This window comes from Cheilinus undulatus, linkage group 24 (genome assembly GCF_018320785.1).
Source record: "Cheilinus undulatus linkage group 24, ASM1832078v1, whole genome shotgun sequence".
Taxonomy (NCBI): Eukaryota; Metazoa; Chordata; class Actinopteri; order Labriformes; family Labridae; genus Cheilinus; species Cheilinus undulatus.
In genome coordinates, this window is record NC_054888.1 from 19,775,809 (window position 1) to 19,788,694 (window position 12,886).

General features: G+C 39.1%; 1 long non-coding RNA gene across 2 annotated transcripts in view; it reads left to right on the forward strand.

Moving 5' to 3' along the window:
- The window catches only part of LOC121506416, a 401,243-nt gene that overhangs the window by 346,155 nt on the left and 42,202 nt on the right, over positions 1-12,886 (forward strand). The gene's annotated exons all lie outside the window — the stretch shown is intronic.

A 12,886-nucleotide genomic window follows, 5' to 3' on the forward strand; every position in this document is an offset into this window, starting at 1 on the left:
TAAAAATGGAGATCAAAAATAACACTTTTTATTTGCATGTAACACCCTGCTTGTGCTCATATTGCTGTCCACACTGCATCTATTAAAAATGTAATTCTCTGTCTTGTAAACATCACACTCTCCTTGTAATCAGTGCGGCATCTAGCGCTTATATTTTAAATAGAGAGAAGCTGAATTGTGGTCACAAACAAACTTCATATTCTCTTTCCTTGTTCCTCCCCATCTCAACGCTAGCAAAAGACACTTAAATGAAACACAGACGACGGGGCAGAAAACTTTAGGCTGATGTCAACGATGCTCATTACGTTACATGAAGGAAGGTCGAGGTGTAACTTGGCATAATGCAGTTCCTCTGAAAATGGACACTTAACCAACATTCACATTATGGTTTCAGTCAGCAGCCATGCAAAGGTAGGCTGACTTCAAACACGTTTGCAGATGAAGTCATGTTTCAACAAGGGGGCAAAAGTTAATTTTTGCAGAGAGGAATGCTGTCAAAATGCCAAGTTTTGTTCTACTTAGGACTGTGCCCTTTACTCCATTTGGGAAAAATCAAGGTTTGAAAGTAGAACCCTCCAAGACTGAGGTTGTCATACATAACAAAAAGAGGCACAGGTTACAAAAAGTTAATTAACTTTTGAACTATAGGTCGTAGCCACTTACTTATTTCCCTGCCATTTTGCCTTTCTAATGACGCTATCCAAGCCTTTGTAGCCCTTAGAGAGGCTTTTCTAGCAAGCCTGGAACTTTGGTGACTTTCTGGGGTCTTTAAAGATTAAATCCACACCAGTAACTCAGACTTTCAATGTCTTTTTACCCATCAGTGTTTGATCATTTTTGATCATAGCTTGCTATTGCTTTCCCACAATGGTTGTTACATGGGCTGTGACAACCAATTGCAGGCTGTTCTGTTGTCATGCTTTGCCAAACTGTCTGCTTACATCCTGGAAGCCTGAATAATTTAAAAGGGAGAGAAAGAGAGTAAGAGAGCCTGTGATGTGGCCCTCTGTTTCTCTGCAGACAGGAACTGCTTCGACTAATGGCTCAAATTCAGCCAATAGAAAAAAAGCACATGGACTTTTTTGTATACATGTGAATATGTTAAAGACTTTTTTGTCACAGAATGATCATTTTTCACTTTTTGGTCCACTAGAGATGGGAGACAAGTTTGTACAAAAAGGTTTTAGTCATTAGCAATGGAAAATTAAAAAAAAATCAAAGGTGGAAATGCTCAACTGGCACAAGGGGGCGCTGAGACAGTATTGATCTTGATGCATGCATGTACTCAGGATCAATGTGTGATCATCCCTGTTAAGTTTGTTGATGATTGAAATTAGCATTAAAATGTTATAAGGCATTATTGGTGTTTCATCTGCAAAAAAAGGTACAAAAAAGTAATTTAAGTTGGGGCTCTGGTCATGGCTCCGCCCTAAGGTGAAAACTCACAACACACATAACTTTAAGGCTCCAGGTTGTTCACTATAAGCAAAAAAAAAATTAAGTCAATGGGTTAAAATCCCCCAGAGTAGTTTGTTAAAATATGAAACCTGTGAATACCCAAAAATGCCCAAATTTGACACTTCACTGTTTGTAGGGCCCTTCCTGGTCATTTTAGAGATTCATCCCAATAGACTTTCTTTTGTCTAATCACAATACATGTGTGTACTGATTTTCATGCACAGAATGCTTACCCAGTCCCCTATCTCATGTTTGGGGCTCCTGTGGGGCCCCCTGCTTGATGGGCTTGCACAATTCCACCCAAATTTCCACTTTCTGTAAAAATTTGGTGAGATTTTGAGCATGTTAAAGCCCCCAAATTAGCAGTTTTCTTACAGAAAAATAATGCCTACAGATACAGTAGGGTCCCTGCCAACCCTAGGTCAGTGTTTGTTGTCAAACTATAAAAATCCCCTTTAAAGTCAATGAAATGCATCACTAAGCTGTGGGAAACTGCAGAATGGTTTCTATTTTGTCTAATCCAAATTTTCAGACAATAGTTACAGTATTTGTTGGTTGAAAAAATTGCAGCTTTAGTACTCATTGAAAGCTAAAAGTGGCTTATAATTCGCCTAAACATTCAAGTGGCAGGTTTATTATAACCAAAGACAGGGAAAAGGCTCGCTTTTGCAACATGTTGCCATCAATCATTCATCAGCCAATGTGGGCACTGAAACACGTCAGTCCATCAAAGATTCATGGGAACATATTGCCTCCCATGAACCTTTTTTTTTTTCCCTAATTTTAGACATTATTTTTTAGCACCCTTAACGCCCTGTATAAGGGAAGCCAATAATTCACGTACTAGCCCTTTAAACACCACTGTGCGTTTTTATAGTCCAGGGCTTCAGGCTTTGACAGACAGATGGACGGACGAATGGACAGACTGAGACAGACACACAGGCATGTCAGAGGAGGCTCGTTGCCGGCTGGCGAGGCAGGAAAGAGGGAGCATCTGCCGGCGGGTTTGAGGAGCAGCCATGGCTTCTGTGAATCAGGATCTCCCCTGACGACAATCGAGGGCCAAAAAGGGCCGCCGCGGTGCCAGCGGGTCAGAGGAATAGCGAATTGTTGAAAATATCAGCACCTAAAAGAGTCGAAACCATCTGACGTGTTTACCAGAGTACCTGCATGGGAACAAAATCTACTTTTATGGTCACCTGTCAGTCAGGTAGTTAAGGCCTGACTTTTTTGCCAGCTTTTTAAAGGGCTAGTTCACTCAAAAAATGAGCCAAGCCTGGTACAAACCCATCAGAAGACCTCAGTTTTGTCTATTTGAAGTAACAGTATTATATCACAGTATTACAAAATCAAAGTGATGGCACATTTAAATGCATATTCAGGTGCTACAGCCCCGTTCTTCTCCTAAAATAAGCCTGTGATGGCATATTCAACTCATGTCTGAGTGCATAGACAAAAGTTTTTGTAAGTCTGTTTTGTTCTCTGTTACTTCACCTGTGGTTTAAGTTTCATTTCTCTCCTGCCGAGGTTTGTCAAGCTAGTATTGACAACACTCTACAAAATAAAATCTATACTTTTCTTGTGCAGAAGTTGCATGAAATAATACGTTAATAATTGATTTAACTTAGCTTTAACAAAGGCCCGCTAGTGTATGGAGCTACAGTGTTTAAAGCTGCCTCTTTGATTCATCAAAGACTTGGAACAAGTATCGGTTAAAACCGCCCCGCTGATGCTCTTAAGACTAAATCAGACCAAATATTTGCAACAACATGAGACGAAACTCACAACTGCTTGTGACCTGAAACTCTGCAACTTTCTGAGAGGCTGTGAGGTCACACTACTGTGACTGGAGAGGATAATGGATATATATTTTTTCTTTTTTTCTTTACTTGTTGGAGAGTAAATTTGTCTCTATAGAAAGGACAACACTATATTTTGCGCGGGAGTAATCGGATAGTGACGGAGGTAGGGGAACATGAAAAAACACAGAGGTAGGGGCAGACATGGTAGAAGCCGTGGGAGAAAACACACAGCCAATGGCGATGGAGGCCGCCTGGTGATGTCAGAATATGCAAAAATTAGATGAGTGAATTTACTCCCATCACAAACTTTGGGTCATACTGAAGATTTTTCTTATTTACAGTATGCCTTTATCTCTAACCACTTTCAAGCTACAGCCTTTTCAATCTTGATATCAAAATTGAGTATTTTCTTGAAAGAACTCTAAACTAAACATTCTGTTTTAGCAGTATTTGTTGTTGTTAAGACTGTCTAAATGAGATTTCCATTTCCATTTTCAGATTTTTCTGCATGCAGCTTAGAAATAAAAACAACCATTGGCGATTTGAAGGACTGTAGCTGGCTTGTTTGAGGTGCAGTGGTTCAGGACCCCCACTGTAGCCATCCTGTGTGATGTTTTAAGACAGTCCTGTTGTGCCACAAAGCGTTTGTCTGATCTGGGCTTTAAAGGAAAATGTTAAAAACGAGTAGACGCCCCTGGATAATTGTCAGGCGGTATGGTTGCATACCTGTTCTTGTGCTTGTCGATCAGCAAACTTAAAGTACAAAACTCCATTTCTTCATCCATGCCAGGGCTGAGGATGTGCAATACTTGTACTGGATCCCCGTTTCCCTGCAACATATGAGTCCCAGCTTTTGTGGTCTTTTTCTTCTTCACGTAAATTGCCATCAGCTGGGTGGGAGTGCAGATGAAGTAGCTTCAACCAGATCTTAAAATAGGCTCACATTTATGCAACTGATGCAAAGATTATAGTGCGTTTCTTTCAGTAAGTACTTGTGCAATCATTCAGTAAAATGGCCTGTACTCTCTGTAGTGAAAGAACTAAAAAATCAGTGAAAAGTTAACTGTGAGAGCCAGAAATCTCATCAGATGAAGTTTCCTTAAATGACCCTATCAAGCTCGAATTCTGCCCATTATGTTCTTTAAGGGCAATAAAAGTCTTTCATATTGCCTCTTTTATGTGTGAGATACATAATAAAAGCCTTTAAGGGCAGAGTGCAATTTCCAAAAACCCTCCCCGCTGGTTATCTGTGCAGAGCCACAGAAACCAACGCGAGGGGGGGCTCACCAAACACAGCCGCGGCCCATTTGACCACAGGGGAGGCCTGTCAATGGCCCAGATAGTTCTGGTAATTTCTCAGGGTTGACTCTGCGGCTGCTGTAGTGTTTTACATATTCAGAGAGCGAATCAAACACGGGGGGGGGCGACTCCCTTTGTTCTGGATCGCCGGGGCAGGGGCCGCATTCCCCTCTGCGGATACGCCTTGAAGTGGAGAGAGGCGTAAGGTATATTTGAAATAGTGAGGAGAGAGGAGTAAACAGGATTAGTGTTATCAGCTGCACTTGTAAGGGAATGCACACAAACACACTAACTGTATTTATTTGAGGATGCAACACACATCCAGAAAACGTTTCTCTAGTTACTCAGAGAAATAGAACTCGGCTCGAACCGTGAGGGTAAATAGGTGGTTCTCTGATCTACTGTCTGTCTTAAGGTACCCTGGTGACTGCAGAACTGTGAAGGTGTCCCTTTGTGTTTGTTTTATTGTCACGTAGGCCTCTGTTTGATGTTGCTGAATGGTGTCTGGTTGAAGATCCCATTTACCTGAGTAGCAGCTGACTTCAGCTTGAATCTGTTTTAAGGTACCCCACGGCCTCAGTTTTAAGGTATTCTGCATTACGCAATGCACCTTTAGCTTGCCTAGAGGCCCTTTTTAGGTGACCCATTCTGACTGTACCTTGTGACTACAGAGTTAATGGTCCAAATTTAGGTACCCTTAAGCTTCTTTTCTATTCTATGGTGTCTCTATAAAGCATCTGTTTCAAGTTACCCCTTGCGCATCCTTAAGTTGCCCCTCACTGTGTGATTCACAGTAGCTTTTAGCATCTGTGTTAAGTTCCCCTAAAGCAGGGGTGTCAAACTCAAGGCCCGGGGGCCAAATCAGGCCTGTGGTACAGTTATCTCCGGCCCACCAGATCATACCTTTTTTTATTATAAGTACAATACACAAATGTACAACAGTAACCATAACTTAACCATAATGATTGAAAATATCCTTGTAAAGTCATAAGAATTAGAGAGACGGAAGAGATAGACGATTTAATAAAAGCTGGGAAAGTGGGAAAAATAAATTTGTGTTTTCATTTTGTATTTTGTAATTTGAATCTCACAATTATGACTTAAAGTTATGGTTTTGACTTTTTATATCATATTTTGACATTTTCAAATCTTAATTTTGACTTTTATCTCATATTTTGACCATTTAGATTTACCAGTTTAATTTCTCAGTAATATTTTGGCATATTAAACTCACGAACTTGAATTTTATCTGACATTTTGGCATTTTCAACTCCTAACTTTGAATTTTAATTCCAAATATTAACCTTTTTCATTTAAAATTGTACATCTTTATCTCATATTTAGACCTTTGCAACTCAGTGTTTTAAATTTTATCTCATATTTTCACATTCTAAACTTTTGTTTTGGAATTTTGTTTTTCATATTTTGACCTTTTCAACTCCTAAATATAGCTTTTAATCCCAAATATCGACCTTCCATTTTGAATTGTTAAATTTTCAATCTTGTCTTTTGACCTTTTAAACTCTCAATTTTGAATTTCATCTCATATTTGACATTTCAAACTCATGATTTTTAAATTTGATCTCAAATTTTGACCTTAAATCTCAGGGTTTGATTTTTTTTTTTTTAATCTCATATTTTGACATTTCAAACTTGTGATTTTATAATTTTATCTAAAATTTTGCCTTTTTTTAAATCATGATTTTATAATTTTATCTCACACTTCGACCTTTTAAACTCATGATTTTAAAATTTTATTTCATATTTTGATCTTTTAACCTCATGATTTTGAATTTTATTTAGTACTTTAACAGTTACAAATTGTGATTTTAACTTGTGCCTTTTTTCTCAAAATCCTTCCTCATCAGTGTTACATTTTTTACCCTGTAATTCATTACCAAGAAAGTGTGAGACAGTTTATGGGAGATTTTGACCCAGTTAGGCCCTCAGGTTAGACCCAAATTCAGAATTCAGCCCCTGCTGGGATTGAGTCTGACATCCCTGATCTAAAGTGTTTGTTTCAATGTCCTCGAAATCTGTTTATGTAGACTTAGTTTAGATAGTTGGACCCAATGTCTCTGTTTCAAGAAATTCTGTATCACCTGTTTCAAGGTACCCTCTGTACTAAGGGATCCAGAAGCTACTATGACATTGCAGGCTGTTCTCAGAACTCATTAGCACCAGTTTATAGCACTAGTACCATCTATTTCATGAAAACCTACAGCATCCGTCTTAAAGTACCCAATGGTTTCAGTTTTACAATTTCTCTTAGCTAATTATTAAGCAACCCAATGTGTCTGATTCAGTGTCTCAAATCACGTTTAACGGTTCTGGTTTCTCTTTTAAAGTATCCTGTATTGAGGAACCCTAGCGATTTCCAATTTGAGGATCCTTCAGGCGCAGTTCGAAATATACTTTTAAGATGTGCCTCAATTATTTGGGGGTACTCTATCAGATCTGTTTCAAGGCACCCTAGAGATTCACTTTCAAGGATCCTACATTTGAGCTCCTATTTTAAGAACCCTGTGACGTCTGTTTCAAGGTACCCTATGGCTCTGACACAATGGAGCCACTAGTTCCTGGTCCTCAAACCAGCACTGTTAGCATCTGTTTCATGGAAATCTGTCATGTCTATCTTAAGGTACCCTCATCTTATGTTCCAGGGTATCCTATGATGACATTTTTTACGCTGGGCAACCCTATCCATGCTGCTTTAAAGACTCACATATCTGTTTTAGGCTAGTAAATGGTTTCTGTTTAAAGGATCCTGTTGTATCTATTTTTAGGTACCCCAGAGATTCTCTATTGAGGGTCCTAAAGTTGGACTTTTAAGTATCTAATTAAAGAATTTTGGAGCATTTTGTGGGTTTTAATTTATCTGTCAGCATCTGTTCTGCATTTTGTTGTTTTCTGAATAATTTTAAATGCACTGAGCATCTTTTTCTTGGAAACCTGTGTTGTCCAGCTTAAGGTACCCTAGTTAAATATTAAATATCTGTTTTAAGGTACCCCATGCTGCTGTCAGAAGAGATGTTGTAGTTTTTCTTAGACCTGGGTAGCACTAGTTCATAGGATTGATTACATCTGTTTCATGGAAACCCATCACATCTGTCTTAAGGTACCCTAATCATCTGTTTTAGGCTACCCTATGGTGTCTTTGTCATGATATCCCCAAGCTTTTTATAATGCAACCCTACCATGGATGCTTCAGTGTCACATGTTTCCTGTTTTAGGGTACTCCTATAGAATCTGTTTCAAGGTACCTCATTATGTGAGTTTTAAACAAACTCTTTTCTGTTTGTTGGTGTCTTCACAGATCTGTTTGGTTCTGTTTGGTTCTCAACACACGGGGGTTGCGAGACACTGAGAGAAGGCCGCAGGATGCTAAAACTAAGACTAAGAATGTTTTTTAAATTACACTGTTGCCACTTTACTGTAAAACACTACATTATTATTTCGTATGTATTTCGTGGTCCGGAGTGATGCCTTACCTCTTCAACAGAAAGACGGCCATCTCTGGATCGGTATTTATCCCGAGGGCCGAGCAAAGCTCCCTCCATTTCTCAAATGCTTCCCCCCTGCATCGGTCACACTCTCTTTTAGCTTGACGGGCTTCAGCAGATTAAACTATTAGTTTTTTTATGTTTTCGTGGAGTTTGTGTGGGTGTTTTGGGTGAGCTAGCCGGTCGCAGCCTTCTCCATTCAACACGCCATTGTCAGGTATAAACAGAGCAAGGGGGTGCGCGCAGTACGTAGTACCCGACGTCACTTCCGTTGAGATTTCGCGGAAAATTCGGCCCGAATTCTTCACAGAGAAATGACTTCACAGGCTTATACAGGCAAACAAGGAAGACATAAAGAGCCTCATTCTTCACATCGGGATAAAGTGCGCACCATTATATACTCAAAAGTGGGAAGTTTTAAAGCAAAAATCTTACATAGAGCCCCCTAAACCTTCTTATAACTCGTAGTTCTCGTCTTGTTTTCTTGACTTACACTCCCTTCATTTGAGAGGCTGTATTGACTCTCGTACATCAACTAAGTTGCTAAAAGCTGGAAGGCCAAACATTCTGCTCCTTGAAGTCAAAGATGCATAAGGTATGAGTGAAATAGAGGGGAGGGAAGAGAAGAGAAGTAAACAGGATTAGTGTTATCAGCTCCACTTGCAGGGGAATTCTCAAACACATGGTGTATATATGTGAGGATGCAAACACGTCGGCTGCAGCAGGATTTGTAAATGAAACATGAATAAGTAAAGCAATAAAGCATCCTCTTGATACGCTGGGTAATATTACTCTGCTCGGACCATGTGGGCAAATAAGTGTTTTTTTAAATCTAAGGAGTCAAGCCTGATTCTGAATGGAATGATAATTGACCTTAATGCTCGTCTTGTATGGCGGCGGTGACAGCAGCTCATGCCTCATAATGCCATGAAAGCCAGGGAGGCGAATATGAGGGAGGCGCCGATGCTTCAATTGCAACCAAACATGCGATCAGTTAAAATAAAAAAGCGCGCTCGCCACTCAAAACGTCAAGAAAATGAGCGTGTGTGCGCCCCCCACCCCTCCTACGGCGCGTTGAAGAATGAACGTGATTTTCTGAAACTTGTATCTGCGTGTTTTCTGAATATCACACATCAGAGGGGCTGTTATTTTAAAAACCAACCCCTCCTCCCTCCTCGTCTCGAGCGGCGGATGGTGCTAATTTCAAAAACATCATCTCCTCCACGCCGAGTTCAGGAAGTTGATTTATAGACGGTGCTGGCGGAGTTAATTGCAGTGCGCGACACCAATCAGTCTTTGGGGAGATTTCTAAGGCGAGCGCAGGATTAAATCGACCCCCAGCGCAAACAAACAAACAAACAAACAAACATATTCATATCTCCCATATTTATTTATCAATGTTTTAGATTGCGGTCCGCCTCCGAGATTGCCCCCTTTCTCTGCTGCAGATTCAATAAGTTGACAGAAACATTGTCAGCACCGGGGTGTCGCTTTATATCGGCGCTGCCAACAAATCTGTCTTTGGGAAAATGGAAATGTATGTGTTAAGCACGCCCAAGTGATGCACGCTCCCTCCCTCCCTCCCTCAGTCGCTGCATGCTGGAGAGTTTCTCCTCCACCGAATGATCATGGTTTTTGTTGGGGAGCATTCGTCTTGATTATAGAGACAGAAATGCTTTGATAATGATCTGCAGGAGACGGCCGTCAGAAGTTTGTCAAAAAACACTAAATGTCAAATCCCCGCCGGTGGTATCCGACTATCTGCTGCTGTCACACACACATTTAACACACACACTCCCCTCTGAGACGTATGCCTCTTATCCTCACTGTACAGAGAGAAAGAGAGAGAGAGCAGCAGAAGATTGGTTCTCAACATGGGGGTCGGAGCCCCGTTGGGCCCATCCCAGTCAGGATTTATTGATGATGTCATTGTGTTGGATCATTAGCATTGGTGCTAGCATCCTGGCTAGTATTTACCTAATTATGGAGGTGAGAAGGTCAAACTATTATTGGGTTCTAATGTTGAAAGTTTCTATTTGTGCCACTTTTTAACCGCTTTTCCTTCAATTTTTGCCTCTTCTTACCCATTTTTGTCACTTCACACCAAATTTGCCACATTTTAACTAGTCTTTATCAGTTTTTCCCGCCAATTTTTGCAACTTTAAGCCAGTTTTTGCAACTTTAAGCCAGTTTTTGCCATTTTTTTATTCAATTTCGCCACCTTTTTTGCCCATTTCTTCCACTTCTAAGCCATTGTTGTCACCTCTCAAACACCACTTTCCACTTGTTGTTGCCTTTTTTGACCCATTTTTGCCACTTTTAACCTTGTTTACCTACTTTTTACAACCATTTTAATCACATTTTACCATTTGTTCTGCCTACTTTCACCAGTTTCACCCATTTCTGTGGGTTAAAAACATTTTTTCCAACTTATTATTCCCGTTTTTGCTACTTAATGTCCAATATTGCCAGTGTTTTCCCCTTTTACCACTTTTTATGCCCTTTTTTTACCAAACATTTAGCGTCTTTTTTCCTTTTTCGGCATTTCTGTTGAAATTTTGTAACTTTAAACCAATTTCTGCCACTTTCCACCAATTGTTGCCACTGTTAACCCCTTTGAACCACTTTTTTACAACCATTTTAGTCACATTTTACCATTTGTTTTGCCTACTTTAACCAGTTTCACCCATTTCTTTCAGTTGAAAACAATTTTTCCCACATATTATTCCCATTTCATCGCCTTTTCTGCCCATTTTTGGCTACTTTAAGTCCAATATTGCTAGTGTTTTACCCTTTTTTTTACCACTTTTTACCAAACATTTGGCTACTTTTTTCCTATTTTTGCAACTTTCATCAAAATATTGTAACTTTAAACCAATTTCTGCCACTTTCCACCAATTGTTGCCCCTGTTTACAGTCATTTAATCACATTTCACAACATTTTCTGCCCATCTCTTCTACTTTACAGCAATTTTTCCTACTTCAAAACCAATTCATGCCACTAAGAGCCTTTTGTTGCCTCTATTGACCCATTATTGCCACTTTAAACCTCATTTTTTAACACTTTTAACAACCATTTCAGTCACATTTTACCATTTATTTTGCCTACTTTACCCAGTTTCACCCATTTCTGCCAGTTGAAACCAATTTTTCCCACTTTTTAAACCCATTTCACTACTTTTTCTGCCCATTTTTGGCTACTTTACTGCCATTTTTGCCACTTCCAAACCAATTCTTGCCACTAACTGCCTTTTGTTGCCTCTGCTGACCAATTATTGCCACTATTAACCCTTTTTTACCATTTTTTACAACCATTTTAATCACATTTACCATTTGCTCTGCCTATTTTTGCCAGTTTAACCAATTTCTGCCCATTTAAACCCATCTTTCTCACTTTTTAATCCCAGTTAACCACATTCTGCCAATTTCTGCCACCTTTAAGCCAATATTGCCACTTTATACCCCTTAGACCACATTATTTGCCCATTGTTGCCACTGTAACCTATTTTTGCTACTTTAAACCAATTTCTACCACTTTGAAATCCACTTTCATCACCTTTTCTGCCAATTTTTGCCAATTTTAACCTTTTTTTGTCATTTTTAAACCCTTTCTACCAGTCTTCATCCAATTTTTGCTACTTCCACACCAATTCTTGTCAGTTTACACCTATTGTTGACTCTGCTGAACCATTATTGCCACTATTAACTCCCTTTCGCTACTTTTCACACCCATTTTTTCTATATTTCATTTTGTGTTATGCCCGTTTTTGACAGTTTAAACTATTTTTTGTCACTTTTCAATCCAATTTCACCTCTTTTTCCACACATTTCTGCCGCTTCTAAGCCTATGTAGCCACTGATTGCCCCTTTTACCACACTAATTCTACTTTTCTGCCACTTTCACCCATTTTGGCTTCTTTTTGCCTATTCTCTGCTATTTAAAATCTAATTTCACCAAATTTACAACCCATTTAGCCACTTTTAATATAATTTTGTTTCTCTAAACCCATTACTTACACTTTTTAATCCAATTTTAACAACTTTTATGCTAATTTTTTCCGCTGCTGACCCATTATTGCCACTATTAACCCATTTTTACCACTCTGTGCACAAATTTTAACCACATTTTACTATTTATTATGCTGATTTTACAAATTAAACCAATTTCTGCTACTTTTTTGGCCTCAGTTAACCCATTTTTGCAGTATAATTCTGTTTTTCCCATTGTTTAATCCCATTTCACCACCTTTTCTGCCAATTTCTTCCACTTTTAAGCCATTTTTGCCACCTCTAACCCAGTTCTTGCCATTTTTCCACCTATTGTTGCCTCTGTTGAACCATTATTGCCTCTATTTACTCTTCTTCACCACATTAACCACCCTTTTTTATGTTTTATGCCCATTTTTTGCCAGTTTAACCACATTTTTGCCATTTTTAATCCTATTTCACCACCTTTTCCTTCAACTTCTGCCACTTTTAAACCAATGTAGCCACTGTTAACCATTTCCATTCCCATTTTTGCCACTTTCACCCATTTTGGCTTCTTTTTGCCCATTTTCTGCCACATTTTAAATCTAATTTCACCATATTTGCCACTATTTTTTCCATTCTAAACCCATTTTAGCCATTTTTACCAATTTAGTTATGTTTTAATGGCTATATACTCTGGCACAAATGAATAAAAAAGTTCCTTTTTCTTTGATAAGATTGGTTATTATTCAGATTAAATATAAAATATGAATATCACTGCTTATCGTTACAATGGACCAAGATTTTTCTGTCTTCTATGGGGCCCCAATTCATCTGGCCCCCCTTATGGATGGC